The sequence below is a fragment of the Atractosteus spatula genome, chromosome 11, assembly GCF_055471065.1.
Source record: "Atractosteus spatula isolate fAtrSpa1 chromosome 11, fAtrSpa1.hap1, whole genome shotgun sequence".
Lineage (NCBI taxonomy): Eukaryota > Metazoa > Chordata > Actinopteri > Semionotiformes > Lepisosteidae > Atractosteus > Atractosteus spatula.
Genome location: NC_142716.1, coordinates 28171916 through 28189661, shown reverse-complemented (window position 1 = coordinate 28189661; position 17746 = coordinate 28171916). Strand labels below are relative to the sequence as shown.

Genomic DNA, 17746 nt, shown 5'->3' with positions numbered 1-17746 from the left:
CCATATAAATATTCAATACTTAAACGGGCACAGTAAAGACATTTAAATCTTTCTACGACCGACCAATGCACCACGAGTGCCCCTGTCGGTCAACCAATCACGTACCGCGGTATTTTGCGTCATCTCGCGTCACGATGCGCGATGACGTAGCCAATTACCCCCGGTATGTGCCTGTGCCGCGCACTTTGAATGGCTGCATCTGTAAATCCAGGGTACAGTGTCTATGATTTTTTTTTGTCATAAAGAAATTACTATTGGATTTTAAAGTGTTTTTTTCCTTTCAATAGTTCGTTTTGAAACGATTCACCAGAATGTATTCTTGAGTTGAGTAATGTTTGTGAGATGCTTGCCTTGCCTCGCTTCTTTTAGTCAACTGTTGACTCTTTGTCAACTGCTGCAGTTCAGTTCTACAGAGCTCTGCTGGTTTAAAATGCAGAAAATGAGCTCTAATCGCATAAGATTATTCCAGTTTTTCCACAATGCTCATGTCAAACATGGGCGACCCCTAAAAACAAGAGCTATTTTCGCTTTGTAGGCCACTACATCACCTAGAAATGATCAAGGCTGCTTGACCCTTCTTCTCTTGCCACAGGTTCTGTTCATCTCCCAGAAGCACCAGTGCACCCACAGACTGGCAACAGACACTAGTATTGTTTAAGTGCCCTTTTTATTTTCTAGTGATCACAACAGTTAACACTGTCTGTCCAACACCCAGGACACATTGTACAGTGTCACAGTTCTAGAGCAGTATACAGTATGTAATACTCTTTTATGTGTTTTTGGAATCATACAGGTTTATTCTGTATAAGCTGCCAGACCACGATGAAGGAAGAGGTCTGCGATACCTCTACATGGATGACCATACCAATGGCTGGGTATATGGGAAGAAATTGGTGAATGACTCCAAGAGTGCAGTGGGGCAGACTTTGCAGCCTTTTTTGTCCTACATTCATAAAAAGGTAAGAAACCTTTATTTATAATCTGTGTCATCTCCCAGAAAGTGAGGTCAGGATATACATTGTCTTTTCGATCTGTTTATTTTCACAGGTTTCTCTTATAATTCAAAAGCCTTTTGTGCAATACAAATACAAACTTTGTATTGATATTTTTTATATTCCTTCCTAAAAGACTGTGGACTTTGGGTATCTTCTATACAACGATCAACCTCCCAAGTCATTTAAACCTGCTCCTTCATCTTTTGGACACAGCAAAGGTAAGTAACATTTTATAATGTACAAGACAGAAGGACACAGAAAATGGGGGGGAAAAAAACATCATAGACAGCACAACAAACAATATAATTGTATCCGTAATACTTGCTGGGTTTGCTTGCTTATTGCTATGATTAAAGCCAAGTGCAATGTTTGCTACATATGCAGGATGTGAATTGTTCATTTTATATATATCTAAAATAAAATATTTTAAAATTTACACTATTTCAGGGTAGAACATTTACATGTGTGATTCTGCAGATTTTGTCCAAATCATTGATTCAGTAGAAAACATTTATTTTATGATTTACTCAATATGGTCAAGACATGATGGCACGTCCGAAGTATATACTGTACTGTTTCTGAAGAATACCAACACCAGCTTTCTGTGTTTTCTGGTTTTAAAACTTGAATCATAAAGCTTTAAAGTATATATTTCCATCTTGTTTTTGTTCATTATTTTTTTCCCCATTTACATTTCTTTTACTGAGGCATCACATAAGCTAAGAACAAATCTGTTGCCATCAGAGCTTTTTCTCCTGGTGAAAATCACTGAGTTTAAAAACACTTCTGTAAGTCAATATAATACTGATGTTTATAATAAAAGATTCATCTGCTGGGTAAAACAAAACTAAAGATGCTTGTTTTGGGCTCTAGGTTTCTATTGAATTGAATTTACAGTAGCCCATTTCTAAATGAATACAGTAAATTAAATTGTTGAGATTAAGAAATAAATCTACATACTTCATGGCCAATTGTCAGTTCAAGAGAACTGAAAATAATTAATAGGATTAAGAATAGTCCTATTTTGGACTATGGTTTTCAATTCTCTTAATCTGACTTTTGGCCATGAAGTATGTTCAGTTAAATTCGGTTGGACAAAAAAGCCAAAAGTCAGATTAAGAGAATTGAAATTAGCCCAAAATAGAAGTTTTTTTGTTTAGTTTGATCAATTATACAGTTCTTGTTTGATTCTTGAACTGAATTGATTAATTGAATTCGTCAGCTGGAAGCAGGCTTGATAATGGACTCTGTTCAAAAAGAGCAGACTTGTCCTTTAAAAAGATTGAAACTGAAAAAACAGACGGATCAAAAACGATCAAATTTTGAGATTTGAATGTATCTTGTGTGACCTTTTTCAGGGATTGTGATGTTAGACAGACAGACAGGAGTGTGGCTGGTTCACAGCACCCCAGAGCTTCCAGATGTGAAAAATCATTCTACATCATTCTGGCCCTCCAGTGGGCAAATTCACAGACCTTCTTCTGCGGGACTTACACATACAGCACCTTCAAGGACATAGGTAGGCGTTCACATGAACATACAGCTTTAGTATGTACATGGCATTGACATCGCAGCTGTCTATCACTTTCTGAAAGCCTTTGGTACAATTTTTCCAGATTTTAAGATTCAAGTATTGGCAGTTTTTGTTCTGGTTTGGTGCACCTGTTCTTTTCCTATTTTAAATTTACCTGTGGGGCAAAAACCAGTCTATTCTGTTATTATCTGTTGGTGGTTCAATTTCATATGCACGCTTAATATAACCCTGAGAATAGGTGGACACTAATAGACTTACACCTCATTGTGTATACAGATGAAAATAAATACCGAAATAGCCTTAGACTTTCTAATTAAATCTAAATGATGTGTATGGTGGCTGCTGAAAATGTATGTCAACATTTCAGAACTTGGAGGATAGTTTAACAAATGAAAATAAATAAAGGAAACTCTCCAAACTAATGGAAAAAGAAAGGGGGCATTTGACCTGGATGTATGAAAATGCCATGCTTACTCTTGGTTATTTTTCATTCTTGTCTCTACAGCTGTGCAACTCCAGTATATCCATGTATACTCTTTTGACTATCACATCCCCCAAACCTTCCACAGAGACCTTCAGTGTGTGGCTCAGAGAACATGCTATCCCAGGAAAGAGCCTTGGTTTATGCAGCTGCCCCTGACATCTTTAGCAGGGGAAACTTTCACCAGCTTTGCAAAATACTCTAGATTTAACGACGGTGAGCACCACTTCTTCCCTCTCGAATCTCAATTCCTTTTCATGAAGTTTCTGATAAATGCAAGTTGATCTGAAATTTCCCTTATGCAAATGGCACTACCACCCATACCAATGCCAGATATTGGTTTTAAGATTAAACAAAACGTATTTTTCTGTTCTACAACTTACTTCAGACATCCCCCTTCATTCGCATTTCTTTTCAAAAGCTGCTCAAACAATGTGTGAGATGGGGGGAAACAACATTGCGAAGGCACAAAACCTGTCAGTGTTCAGAAAAAGAAAGCCAAGGCAGAGCTAGAGTCTGCAAAAAAAATCAGTTAAGTCTATGGATCACGTTTTTTTCCCAACTGATCGCTTCTTTAGAAACTATTCTCCAATTCAAAATACAGAAACAGTAGTGAACAACACAGTTGCCATGATCCATAAACAATCTCTGTGCTTCATTATTGCAGTTTGTTCCTGGAGAAGTGAAAATGTCACATCAGCTATTTTTCTCATTTTAGATATTTGGAATCAATAGTTAATTTTTTGCATGCCTCTACATTTTAAAATCACAAATGAATTATCACAGTTCCAGACCAGTACCAGCTTGGAAGAGATGACGAAATGTACTTATTCCTTCAAAATATGTGCTATAACAGCCCCACAGTGATGCTAAGTGTCGGAGTTGGCATAAGTTGTACCAATGATGTTTCTTTCACTGACAACACTACAAGAGCACTGGTGCCCAGCTGGTCATAGAGGTTGCAGTTATCGGACGCGTCTGAGATCGCTTGGATATCCCAAAGTGCCCAGCCCTGTTGGTGTTGGTATTCTGTGAATTATGTATCACTGCTGAAACTCGGACAACAATGTCTGATTTACTCTGAACAAGCACTTATTGAGCCTCTCAGAATCTGAATTTATTTAATTTTTACAAAGTCTAACTCTATTGTATGTTGGCCGTTTCTAGCCAGCAAGACCCACTTTCTCACAAAGATTTTGTTGGAACAATATCCAGTTTATTTTTAGTCAAAGCCTTTCCCAATTGAAGATGTATTTATATAAAAAAGCAGACTTCGTTTTGGTGAAACTTTCTCAATCTGCCACCTGGAAACTGAACTTTCCTACATGTTTCTGCGGTTACACTTTAGATTTAAGGTTTCATAGCATCGCTTTCTTTCAACAGAGATTTTATGGGATGTTAGTAAAGCATTCATTTATATTCAGTAGTAATTTAGGTTTAGGATTTGTGTCTGAGGTAGTTTGTAGGTGCTTTATTAACATTCTGTAAAGCCCAATTCTTGAGGAAATTGATTAATAGAATATTTCAATCTTTTATTCATACAACAATCTAAAACAAATGTTTTTTTCTTGGTATGTTGATTTAAACATAAGAAAGGATAAAAATATAAATTGTGTAGCTTCTTTAGATACCATTTAATACCTAAGAACACGAGAGGTTACATTTGGCCCATTTAGCTAATTTCTTAGTAGTTCATTCAAGGATCTCATCCTGCTGTTTCTTGAAAGGAACCAGGACTTAAATAACACGTGCAGTTTGTTCCATTAAACTCAACTAGTTTTGAAAAGAAATTGATTAATTGATCCAAGGATCTCATTCTGCTGTTACTTTAAAGGTTATTGGAAACGGTTGTCATATTTTATTTAAATACATTTAAAATAAAGGTTATGTAGAAAAGGAACAATCCAGTAAGTTTCAAACACCGCCCTTCAAAAGCAATATGTCACACTTCACACTTGAACTACTGTATATTGGTGGTGTTGATTTAAAAAAGAACGTTCTGGGTAGCAGCCAGTACAGTACAGCATTCAGAGAGGGGGGGGAGAAATACACATTCACTTGTTCTTGGGTAGAAAGTGTGCCTGGGACAGATTCTAACATGGAACCTGTGACTCTGTTCCGTTTCAGATCTCTACTCGGGTTTGCTGGTTAACTATTTAGGAGACGACTTCTTTGCCAAAAGTTGGGGGAAGCTTCATCGGCCTCTGCCGTCGAATTGCTCCGTGGCGCACAAGGTGTACAACGTGACGACGATGCAGCTGCCAGAGGCCAGGCCTTTCGGCATCATGGTGGACCACTCCAAGTGGTGTGTGACGAAGGGCGGGGGTCCGCACTGGACCTGCATCGCGGACACGAACCGAGAGATCAGTCAAACGAGAAGAGGAGGCGGGGCTGTGTGCACAAGCAGGCCTGGAGTGTGGAAGGCCTTCCTCACAGTAGTTGACACATTTGAGGACTGCCAGTAACACGTGGCTGGCAGAAATAGACGAACAAGAAAGGGCTGCTTTTCAAACGATACTGCATAGTTTTTCCAAGTCAAAGCAAATGGTGGTAAGTAATATGTAAGAAAACTCTGCAGTAGCTCAAGTAGGTAGTGCGTCAACACGCGTAGGCTGCAAAAGAGAAGAAAAGAAACGGGAACTGACACCTGAAGAAGACTCTACAGCTGAAATATTGTTTCTTTTCTTCTCTTTTCAGCATGGAATAAACCTTTACATGTTCCAAAACTATTCAGTACTGACCTTAATAGCAAAAGTAAAATGTATTTAGAAAGGATATGTATCATGAGGAAGTCATGCATCTAAAAAAACATTTTTTGAATGAAGTACTGAATATATCGGGGGGGAATATACGTGTGTATTAGCTTTCAACACTACACTTTTCTCAAAATATTGCAAATGCAAGTGATCTCCAGTGTCTTTTAAACATAATCAATAAGTTTGTTTTCACAGCAGTATTGTAATATATTAATAGTGTAATGCTGACAACACTTTACACAGAAACCACACAATGGATGAGTAATATATATATTTTTACTAGCTAAATCAATAACACCACAGACTACGTATTGCAAAACACAAGACAACCTATGCTTTTCAGAACAGGTGGATAAGGTTAAATAAAAACAATCACCACATCTTCATATACAGTACAGTTACTACATTATTGATCAACTTGAAGCATTGGATTATATGACTGTTTACTCTGTGGAGCTGTCCACTTCGACTGGCTTTGTAATAGGCCTGTACAGTTTAAAAGAGAGAGTTTATGTTCACATTTTTATAAAGAATAAGGTTACAGTGCCGTGCTGGTGTTTCGATCTGGTAAGAATATCTTAAGTCTATTAAACCTTCCAGCATTCCTTAATGATTTACTGATTTTTAAGTCAAAGGCCATACGCCTAGCTGAAGTTAAAAAATATCTGAGGAACTTAAACCATTATCAAGCTGGCACTTGCAAAAGCAGGCATGTCTCTAATGTTGGGTAGGATTGAGTCTCCCCTTGCAGTCTTGATTGTCTGACCTGCTCAATGCCTATGACCTCACAGTGATGTCACTCACAGTCGTGTTCTTCTCCAGTGGGTGATCTCTCTTTTATAAGCTCAAAGCATGTCAAGTGGGGAAAGACTCTCTCTCATGAGTATGTCAGAGGAGTGTGTGCACATTTCCTCATCCTGTTTCAGTTGTGTTATTTTAACCTTTGCTAATCCGATAGGTAAATATTAACCCACATATAAGCCGTGCCCGGGAATGTAGACAGTGGAAACTGAAAAATGAACTTCACATGGCACAATTTACCATTCTTACCACTTAAAAAAAAGCTCTTAGTTTTTAAATAAATAAAGTAAAATGTAAAGGTGCTTTTTTTTCTGCACAAAACTGTCTTTCATAATGTAATATTATGCTATGGATTAAAAACAAAAGATTCTTTAAAAAATCCCAAGTATAAGTTGTTATAATTAGATGCCATTGTATGCTATATTCGTTTATAGTAGTGCAGGTGGGTAGCTGCGTCAGCATGCGTAGTCTGTAAAGGAACAATAGGTTTATTCCATGCTGAAAAGAGAAGAGAGAAAAGGTTTCGGCTGTGAAGCCTTCTTCAGGTGTGTCTCCACACACCTTAAGAAGGCTTCACAGCCAAAACGTCATATTAATTTATAGACGTATCTTTAATTTGTAAAAAGCAGTTTTTGAGCAAAAAAAGATGTATTTCTAATATCACACTTAAAGAGGGAGTAGAAACTCCATTGAAACAGATGCCCACAGCCACAATTTAACGGCAGCTGATTGTCAGAGCCACCTGAGAAGTGACAGAGAAAAGCCTAATTTCACAGGGAAATGGTTGTTCTCTTTGAAAGGTTCAATTGAATATATGGAATTAATATTCTGTTTGAATGTATCTCATGAATGCTGTTAAATGATATTACCTATACAGTACTAACTACATGCTTCAAGACTACCATTGAGCAAATTAAATTCTAGAGGCTAAATACTGTATGCAGTACAGTGGGAAATATTGAATTGTTTTGGGAAGTAAAAGACAAATTATATTTACAGTGACTACTGTTCAGGGGATAAAGTGAGTTCCTGAAGTGATTATCCAGAAATAACTCATTTATATACCATAAAAATACAGTGTTGCCAAGTGGAAATATAATGTTTGTACCGCTTTCCTTGTGCCACAAGAATATTTGCCAGTATCAAATGATCATAATGTATCTCTTCCAGGCTAAAATAAGCAACAGTAAACTCTGGTATTTAACTGGAATATAGTAGCATAAAAAAGTGGGGCAGTGGTGCTGTCTCAGAGCACTGGGGCCATAAGTTCATCCTCAGACCTGTGGTTTGTATGTTCTACATGTGTTTGCTTGGGTTGTCTTCAGGTAATTGGCTTTTGTGAAAATTGTCCCTGGTGTGAGTGTGCGCTGTGATGGACAAGTGTCCAGTTCAGGGTAAATCATGCCTCTGGCTCCCCTGCAACCCTGTATTGGATAATGCAGTTAGAAAATGGATGGATTAAAACCTTCATTACCTTTATAGAATTCTTTCCTTTTAACATTATTTTACTACTGGAAACCACTGTAATTTTAAATCATATCCATTCAGCTATCAACTATTTTACCACAATATTACAGTACATTTTACCTTTTGTATATCCTTCTGAAACAGTGCTGCTGTGCATTCCATTGCAAAAAACGCTACATACATTCTGCTACCAGAAAGTCTCATTAAAACACTAAAGAAAACATACTCATTAAGTGCAATTTGAGACTTTACATCTCATTTAATATGGAGACCGTCGACTGACACTGACTCAATACATACAGTAAAAGTGGTTCAAGCTTTTAGAGACAACCTGTAAAATCTCACGGTCAGTCTCTGAGTTTGCAGATTGATTAAGACGCACAGTCTTTGGGGTGGGAATTCTTTCTTATTGGCTTATTTGCTGACAAGGGAGAGTTGACACATTCAAGAACACCATCCACAATTCAGAGGCAAGGTTATTAGATCTGCAGCAGGTGATTAAGAGACTCTTCTCCGGCTCCTCTTTTCATTGTACAGGGAGATGGCTGGGAGCAGCACTCTGATAATGGACACTGCCACCCACGCCACTATATTCTCCGCCATGTCATTCAGTTCTTCCATTGTTATCTGTTTTAAAGCAACAGCATAAATGTAGGTTAACCACGGAGGACTAACATTGTCTTTTATTGCTTTTAACAGAGTGTCAGCTGAGCATTAGACAGGATTCATCCATTCTCCCAGCAAACAGTGATAGGCTGATTTCTTTTTAAGGTCTTATTTTGTTTCGACTTCTCCTTGGAATATGTCATATTCTATTCTCATTTTTTCCCAACAGCCTACAGCCTATTCTGGACTTTTCTTTCATTTGCTTTCCCTTCTTACCTCTCCCTCCTATTCCTTCTCTCTCCCAAAACCAAACCATTGTGCATTTTAATACACTGTATTACAATTAAAACACAAGATGAAAGGTTCTTATAAAATAGCTACAAATTATTTGTTTCTGGTACTAAATCTGTTTTGAAAATCATACGGCTTGGGGCACATTGCATTCTCTTCTTCTGACAAGATACCAAGGGTTTTGAGTCCCAGCTGGGTTTCTTCACAAGTCTTTTTCATAGGAACCCAATTCGAACAGATTACATACAGTAATTTCTCATTTTCTCGGGCAGTGCAATAGATGCTGTTAATGGAATACAAGTACATTTTAAAAGACAACCTTAGATAATGTGACAATCAGTGCACTTCTTTTCAGTCCTTCAGATATCCCTTGTGGTGCCTCCGGGGGAAAGTTTATGTAAATGAGAGAAGTACTCACACCACACTTTTCTTTCCTGAGTTTCGTGGCGTTTCTTCCTCCAATTATCTTCCAAATCCAGTCCGTAATCCGCTCTATTAATCCTGTTCCGATCCAAGTTACAAAAATCCATAATAAAGCCAATCCGCGATGTATCCTTATCCACTATCCGCAATCCAAGAACCATAAACCTTTTCTCCTTTCAGTAGTCCGTTATTCCTTAGTCCGATCTTTAACATAAACCTCTTTCCTCTCTCTTCCTCCAAACCGCATTCACCTTATCGGCTTCCGCCTTGTCCACTGCCTCCGGGCCACTTATATTTCGGTTCCTGATGCGGCTCAGCTGTGTCTCATTGTTTCTCAGGGTAGACCCTTTCCATATACGGGTCAGCTGATTCTTTTTGGCAGCCATTTTGCTTAGGTCCATATCTAGTATTTTAAGTAGGTCATTCCGAAAATACCTGTTATGAATGACCCTTCCCCAGGTCATCTTACACCCTTTACTTGGCTGGCCTGTAATGTGGGTGTTATATTCTATGATTTTCTCCTTGTTTTATTTATTACCTTGTCCAGTAGGTGGCAGAATTAGCACAGTAAGGAACTAGGCTTAAGGAGCAATATTTGTTTAATCAAGCTGACATCTTCCTCTAAAATATGTTTTTTTTTCCGTAGTGGTATGAAAAACACAACCTGAAAATATAGTAATGAAAATGAAAAGTCAAAGCTTGTGCAACCAGGTGATGAGCAGCTGGGCCCGGGAATCGGGAACAGCGCCTCGTGCAGGCTGGTAGACCCTCGCTACCAACCTGCTGTACGCCTGACTTGTACGTATCTCTGGAAACTCTCCCATGGTTCTTTCTAATTTTTTAGGTAAGATCTGAAGTAATAAGGCTTTTTTAAAAGGCCTGTAAGTTTATGTTTACTGATGTCATAGTTTCGGTTTAAGGTTTACACGTTTATATGTTTTAAGAGTATCAAAAGTGTATTCGGGCTCTGCGGGTTATCAGAGACGAAATTGAACTTCGTTAGCTAACTGTGTGAAGTCGCTAGATGAAAACTGTCTGTGTGTTGTGAGTTAAGTTCTTAGTGAGTTGAGTTGTTATGTTGTCGCGTTTAAATGGTGTTATAGTAAACGTCTTAAACAGGGGAAAACAACATGTATGAGGGTAGGAGTCAGACTCTCGCTACCAGCCTGCTGTAAACCTGACTTCTACATATCTCTGGAAACCTTCCCATGTTTTTTTCTATTTTTGTAGAAAATAAACTTTAAAAAAGGAAACCGTGTGTGAGTTCCTATTGCGCGCATCGGTGAGTGCACACGATCAACGGTAAAGCTGCCAGAACTGAGAGGGCCCCGCTAGAGGTCACCACAGCCAGGCAGAATAGGGACTGTGACGTAAACTTGAGCAGTGCGTTATGGGAGTTGTAGTTCATAAAGCCAACGCTATGTCCGTGAGCAACTATAGCCAGTTCTAAAACCCGGCTCCCCTTAAGTGAGGATTACACTTGCATTCCAGGCTTTTCTATAGAAGCCCGTTTCGAAGTCGCAAATGTGAGATATAAAGTCGGAATTCTGAGTTACTAAGTCGCAATTCTGAGTTGCTAAGTTGCAATTCTGAGATACTAAGTTGGAATTCTGAGTTACTAAGTTGCAATTCTGAGATACTAAATCGGAATTCTGAGATACCATAGCGCGTTTTTTTTTTCTCCCTGGCGGAAACGGGCTTCCATACTTTTCAACTATCTTTTCCTTTTCCAACATTTCCTAAAATATTGATTTTTTCTTGTAAGTTTGATTGAAACAGTTCTTACATAAAAATAACACAATTTTTAAAAATCATTTAGAATAATATTTTAATAAACACGAAGGTGCATTCATCATTTAGCATAATGCAGAAAGTTATCTTTTTAGAAACAAAATTGGTGAACGTGTTTGGGGGTCATTTAATTTGATTCCAGACGTGTGCACCTTATGTAGGGGGTTTGCGTCTTCTCCCTGCTTTCACATTATCTTCCTTTGGGTGATTCGCTCCATCTTCCATCTTCAACACATGCTTGTTCGGTTCACTGGAATGTCTACATCGCCCTGTGTGTTTGTGTATGTACCCTACAAGGGGACAAATATACTACTAATGCTGAGTTACACCTCTGGGATTCTGGGATAGACTCCTGGTCAGCAAACCCTTAAACAGGAATAAGTAGCCTTCTGATAAAGGGTGGATAAAAGACAATTAATCAAATAGATCTTAATTTCACGACCTGTTGTTCACCAGACTACAGAATAAACACAAGCAGGACTAACAGTTCCCAACAGACAGTCAAGTAATGAGAGAGACTACTGGAAATGAATCAGATGCCAGTTCTTCAAAGACAAAATATTATAGAAATGGAGTTCTCGTATCCTGCAGGTGATCAGACCAGCAATGTGATTGTCAGTAAGACTAGGCTAAAAACAAGCATGTGCTCATTTCATACATTAAAATTAGAAAGAAAAGTCCAGTATTAAAATAATAATAATAATAATAATTGCTTACACTTATATAGCGCTTTTCTGGATACTCCATTCAAAGTGCTTTACAGGTAATGGGGACTCCCCTCCACCACCACCAATGTGCAGCATCCACCTGGATGATGCGACGGCAGCCATAGTGCGCCAGAACACTCACCACACATCAGCTATTAGTGGGGAGGAGAGCAGAGTAATGAAGCCAATTCATAGATGGGGATTACTAGGAGGCCATGACTGGTAAAGGCCAATGGGAAATCCTATACCCCTACTCTTTTCAAGAAACGCCCTGGGATTTTTAATGACCACAGAGAGTCAGGACCTCGGTTTTATGTCTCATCCGAAGGACGGCGCCTGTTTACAGTATAGTGTCCCCGTCACTATACTGGGGCATTAGGGCCCACATGGACCGCAGGGTGAGCGCCCCCTGCTGGCCCCACTAACACCTCTTCCAGCAGCAACCTTAGTTTTTGCCAGGAGGTCTCACAACCAGGTACTGACCAGGCTCACACCTGCTGAGCTTCAGTGGGTTGCCAGTTGGGAGTTGCAGAGTGATATGGCTGCTGGATAAAATGGATTGTATTCTCTTTTTTTACTAGGGATTTGAATTTGAAGGACTGTATCCACATCTTATTGCACCCAGCCTGACCGTGTGGCTCTGCAGATCAATCAGTGAACACACATTTTGTCAGGAAATTTGATCCCTCTGTCATCCACTGAGTCTTTTTCAGACGTTCCAAGCTTTGGTATTTGTATTATGTAATCTTGGTCACAAATCCAAATGCAGATTCTGTCCAAAAGAAAGGATAATTCTCTTCCAACTAAACAGATAAGCAGTATAATTGTTGATGACCGTAATTTTCTTTGCTCTCACACTGCAACAGAAATGAAGAAACTGACCTCTGGTAATTGCAGAGCCCTTCTCCACAGCATTGGATTGGATCAAGTGATTAGACAATGGATGGATAATATTCCATGTGTCATGCTGCTGTGACTGAGAATATTGAGGACAAGACCTGTATAACTATAAATGGCTGCAATACCATAACTGACCATAATTAAAATTGCATTTCTACACTTCTTTTCCATCCCAGATCTACAGAGCTACAGATGAAAAGTGGTTGAAAAGTGAGAAATTTCTTCACCAATTGTTTTAAGGAAAAACTTTAGGAAGGCCAGATTAAGAATTCCAGAGTGAAATCTAGCCAGAATACAGAGGGGTTAACACACCTATTCTTATAAACAGGGATCTTAAATAACCAAGTATGAAATTTAAAGCACGGCATTGCTACGGTACAAATACCTTCAACCAAACCGAAAACAACCAGAACACATCTCGAGGCTGAGGAATTAGGAACCTCGTGAAATGGCCGTTCCGTTGTGACGTCATCCTACCATCGCACCCAGATTTGTTTTTAAAAAGTTTCTGTCGGTGCGTTTTCAATCCCTTTCTGCAGCTACCCAGCTACAGATACCAGTTTACCAATTTAACAGCTTCTTCCTACAGATTAGGTGCCTTTTTAGACATATCTAGAAAAGACACATACAGACACATCAACCGCCAAAAAGCAAGACTGGGCAGAGAGAGGATGTTTTCATCGTTATTTCACCAGTGAAGCCCAACTGAAAGGAACTAGGACACAGCAGAGTGCAAGATTAGCATTATAAAACGCTTCGAAAAAAATGTTTTATAAGACTATAAAACCTACTGTACTGTATATACAATATACTGTAGCGTTTACAGGTTCTTTTCAGAACAAAGGACCAGTGGAGACGCGATTAACAAACCAAGGGATAGCTTTATTCATTAACAACCACAAAACCAAACACAGGATATACATGCACATGAGGAGACTGATGGAACACGTACACATCTTTAGGGTGGTAATTACTTAACAACACGCTATACACTTATAAGTCTGGAGCCTCCCCACACGGCTCCTCCTCCCGGGCCCGGTAGGGGGCCAGGTGGCCTTGGTGCAGGACCACCACTCTCCCACCACTCTTCGCAACCAGACACGGTAGCAGACCTCGCCCACCACCCCGAGTACCTCAGCGGGTTCCTCCCACGATGGCGCCAGCTTAGGGCTGAGTCCCCGGGCTGGAAGGCAGGCCCCCTGCAGCGCAGGTGGTAGTGCCGCTTCTGCCGGACCCCCATCTGAGTCAGGTGGGTCCGTGCAAAGCTGTGCACCCGCCGCATCCGCTGCCGCAGGTCCCACTCGTAGTCCGGTCCAGCCGGCGGTGCCGACCCGTCTCCGGGCGGCGGGCCGAAGACCAGGTCCACCGGGGTTCGCATTTCCCGGCCCAGCATGAGCGAGGCCGGGGTGCACCCGGTGTATTCCTGGACCGCGGTCCGATACGCCCAGAGCGCAAGGGGGAGGTGGCGGTCCCAGTCCCGTTGGTTCCGGGACACCAGGGTGGCCAGCTGGGTGGCGAGCGTCCGATTAAACCGCTCCACCAACCCGTCGCTCTGGGGATGCAGCGGGGTGGTCCGCGTCTTAGTGATCCCCAGGCGCTGGCACACTCTTGCGAAGACCTGGGACTCGAACTTACACCCGTGGTCACTGTGTAACTCCTTCGGCACCCCCAGCCTGGCAAACATCCCCTCCAGAAGTGCATCGGCCACCGTGGGGGCACTCTGGTCCGGGAGGGCGTAGGCCTCCGGCCACTTCGTAAAATAGTCCATGGCCACCAAGACGAGTACACTAAAGAGTACACTAAAAGTAACCGCAGAGAATATTCTGTTCAACGTTTCCCACCCATAAATGTGCCTGGGATGGTGATTGATTCTTATACAGATGACACAGAAGTCATGAGTCGGGACACTCCCTATAGAGCCCTGACTGATGCTTCATCAAAACTTCAGGATCAACCTACTCCTACAGCAGAACAAGAAAATGAATTGACATGTAAAAGCAATCGAGTTCCCTGGTCCTGGGTTTGGAAGAAACCCTCTACTTCAAATGACATGGGACTGGGTGAACAAGAGTTCATGGAACTTCCTTGCAGAAGCAATGAGATAGAAGATTCATTTACAGATCAAAACAGCTTAAATGCTGCAGAACAAAAGAGAGGCTCAGAGAAAACAACACTTGACAATGTTGAGGAAGGAGACCAGCCAAGCCCTCTCATTTCACCAAAGCTTGACTTCTCAGCAGAACACATAGCATGTGCAGAGTCTGCAGTGTCTGACATTGAAATTGTTGCCATGGGTATTGTTGACATTATTATGGGCGAACTTGATGTAACGGAGGCCTCAGATACAAAAAGCAAGTCTAGAGCAAGCCAAAAGAAATCAGAGTGTGCTGCTGGTCTCGTCACTGAGAATAAAGCATTTCAAACCCACTCCAATAACGTTAACTTGAACATTGAAAAGCTTTCAGCTGAAGAGGCGTCCTGTGCATCTCAAGTACCAGGAGCCACAGCAAAGCACAATCTCCCCCCACTGCAGACAAGGGTTTCAGAAGAGCCTAAGGACCAAGTCAGGACCTCCACAGAGAGTTCTACAATGAGTCCTATTGAAAGGAAAGTGGAACAACTTGTCTCGAGTGGTTCTCTGCGTGTATTTTCAGAAGAACTTGTCAAAAATGTTTTCCATTTAATTTTGAAATCGGGAATTGCAGTACAATTGGGCACAGCTCACAAATCTGATTCAGATCCAACTTTAAAGAGCCCTCTAGTAGTTCAGGATTTATCCCATCCAAAGTCCTCAGAGCTCTCTATGCAGTTGTTGTATTCATGTACTGAGAAATCAGTGAAAAAGCTGTTGAAGCAGTGCCTCAGTTTTCCTGATTCTCCAATTTTTGCCACAAATGAGAAAGATGTTTCACTTTTTCAAGATTGTGATACAAATACGGAATTTAAGTCTTCCCAAAGGATTTCAGAGAAAGTGTCTGTGACTGCCAAGGATCACAGACCACAGAAAAGTACTGAACCATCAGTGCCCAGTTCACAGATGTACCATGATGCAATTAATCAGCTTTCCAGCTTGCTTGTAAAGTCTGTCATGGATGTTTTGTCTTCTGCGTGTGATTTATCAATGGAGCCTGAAGACAGTGAAAATCAAGGTAAGAAGGAAATCAAATCAAATCATTTAATAGTGTATTAACATTTTAGTTGTTATGAAGTACAATTTAAAAAATGTAGTGACTGTATATAAATATACAGTACCTTGATTTTCTATCTGTTGTATCTTTTAAATGTTTTTGATGTATTTAGACCAAGATAGTGTAGGCCATGACTATGAATGAGAGAATGAGTGAATATAGCCATATATTCAGTAGCCATATATACAGTATCTGTGAATATGGCTGCTTCTTTGTATGTAGTTACCTGAGCTCCAAGATGTAATAGTTTTACAGGAACATGAACCTTTATACTCAAATATTTTGTGATGCCTGTCATTCGTTACTTCTCAATATAATTTAGTTTTTGTTTCAATTGTACATACTTTCTGATATTTTGTTTTACTATCATTAAATAAAAAGCTCTTTGTTATCATAGGTAATATACCAGCAGCCAGGATGACATCAGAAATTGAGAAGAGTTCTTCTGAGGAACTGAAAAGAGACTCCCACCTTGAAAACAGTTCTGAAATCAAACCACTCAGTGTCCCTGTAGAACCGTTGAATATTGAACCGGTTTCCTCAGTTGGGCTCCAGGAAATTTCTATGGCTAAATCAACAGAATCACTTAATATGACTTTAGTGTGTACTGAGACTGTGGAAAACATCATAACACAGCTGCTATTGCAGATATACCCTACTTTGATAAAAGAGGAAACTTCTACAGAAATCCCAGGGAAGATGTCTGTGTCTTTGCTGAGTCAGCTAGCTGTGGACCTCTTTGACAGTGTGTTGCAGGACTTGTCAGAAAACCAGGAGATAACAGTTGTGAAACAGGATAATGATGTGTTTCATGAACCACACAAGATTCAGCAGGTTGCCAGCTCTGTTCACAATGAATTGCTGTGTCAAACTGGATCCCAACAGGTTCTACAGAAAGCTGCAGCCTCCAGAAATGAGACAGTGGTCAAAACCATAATCAGTTCTATGGTGACCAACATTTCCAAGCTGACACATTCAGCTTCCCAATGTTCATCCCTTTCACCAGAGACCAGTATTAGCAGAGAAGCAAGTGAGATCGTTGATGAGGTGATGGGTGATATTAAAATAACTAGTGAGCACAACAAAGAGGCAACACCCAGTGCTCAATCTTCTGAAGTTTCTCTTGTTTCTTCTGAAATAGTACATGGAGTCACAGATAATCTGCTAAAGAAAATTCAGCTAAACTGTTCCAGCCCTGAGTCCAGTACTCCTCAAGCTGCCATTGATATGGAAACCCGGAGCACTGAGCAGCTCATGTGCACCAAAACGGACCAGTTAGAACCTTCACCTGTTATTGGTCGAACAGTCAGAAGTAAAAAAACTGCAGTCTTCTATGACAAAGTCTCCAAAAGGCTTTTCTCCAACAGTCCCAAGTGGTTTTGAAAACAGTTTCCAGCCAGAAGACACTATGGATAAGCCCTGCTCATCACGTCTCCTAGGAGAAGCTGTTGGTGTGACACCTTGTTCTAATAAGAAAAAAGATTGCTTAGCTTCTGAGACCCCAGACAAGCCTGGAGATTATCTGGTTCAAAGAGTCCAGGATCTAGAAGGAGTACAGCAGTGTAAGGCTTCAGGGAAGACAGTTAAGAAGACTAAGAAGAGCTCCTTGAGGCCAGACTGTATGAAAACACAACCTCTGGAGTCCTCTTCGCATGATGTGAAGGTTGATGAGCTGATGAGTGATATTAGAATCACTAGTAAGCACAATAAAGAGGCAACACCCAGTGCTCAGTCTTCTGAAGTTTCTCTTGTTTCTTCTGAAATAGTACATGGAGTCACAGATAATCTGCTAAAGAAAATTCAGCT

The 17746-nt window shown here is 40.3% G+C and overlaps 1 pseudogene; it reads left to right on the top strand.

Annotated features, from left to right (window-relative positions):
- The first annotated feature begins 141 nt into the window (after window positions 1–141).
- LOC148823793 (deoxyribonuclease-2-alpha-like) lies at window positions 142–5475 on the top strand (annotated as a pseudogene).
- Window positions 5476–17746: the final 12271 nt, after the last annotated feature.